Here is a 1,071-nt window from a genome sequence, read left to right on the forward strand (position 1 = left end):
GAGAATAAGAGGATGGAGAATCATCTATCATGTTAATGGTCTACAAAAGAAAGCTGGAGGAGCCATACTTATATCAGGCAACCTAGACTGTAAAATAAAGACTATAACAAGATCAAGAAGGAGATTACATCATAATTAAGGGGTCTGCCCACCATGAAGACATAACAATTATAAACACTTATGCCTCAACTATCGAGGCCCCCATATGTATAAATCAATTAATGACAAACATACAGAGCCTCATTGATAATAATACCATAATAGCAGGGGACTCTCCTATTCCCACTTATATCAACAGACAGATTATCTAAACACAAGAAATCAATAGACAAGGAAAGAATGGCTTCGAATGACACACTGGACTGGATGGACGTAGCAGATATATTCAGAACATTTCAACCTAAAGCAACAGACTATACATTCTCCTAGAGTGCACATGGAATATTCTCCAAAACAAATCACATACTGGGACACAAATCAGCCCTCAACAAGTACAAAAAGATCGAGATTATACCATGAATATTTTCACAGCCACAACGTTATGTACCTCTCCACTCCAAAAATTTTGGAAAGGCAACAAATACTTGGAGACTAAAGAGCATCCTACTAAAGAATGAATGGGCTAACCAAGAAGTTACAGAGCAAAGTAGAAAATACATGGAAGCCAATGAAAATGATAACCCCACAGCCCAAAACCTCTGGGACACAGCAAAGGTGGTCATAAGAGCTCAGTATATAGCAACCGAGGCCGTCATAAAGAAGGAAGAAAGGTCTCAGATACACAACCTAACCTTACACTATAAGGGCTGGAAAAAGAACAGCAAATAAAATATGGGAAATAATAAAGATTATAGCAAAAATCAATGCTATCAAAACAAAAACAAAAACCAAAGAGCAGTACAGATAAAGGAAACCAGGATCTGGCTCTTTGAATGATTTAACAATATCAATAAACTCCTAACCAGTTGGATCAAAAACAAAAGGGGTACAACCAAAATAAATAAAATCAAGAATGAGAGAGGAGAGATTACAACCAACACTGCAGAAATTCAAATAATAATAAAAGAATTT

The sequence above is a fragment of the Suricata suricatta genome, chromosome 12, assembly GCF_006229205.1.
Source record: "Suricata suricatta isolate VVHF042 chromosome 12, meerkat_22Aug2017_6uvM2_HiC, whole genome shotgun sequence".
Lineage (NCBI taxonomy): Eukaryota > Metazoa > Chordata > Mammalia > Carnivora > Herpestidae > Suricata > Suricata suricatta.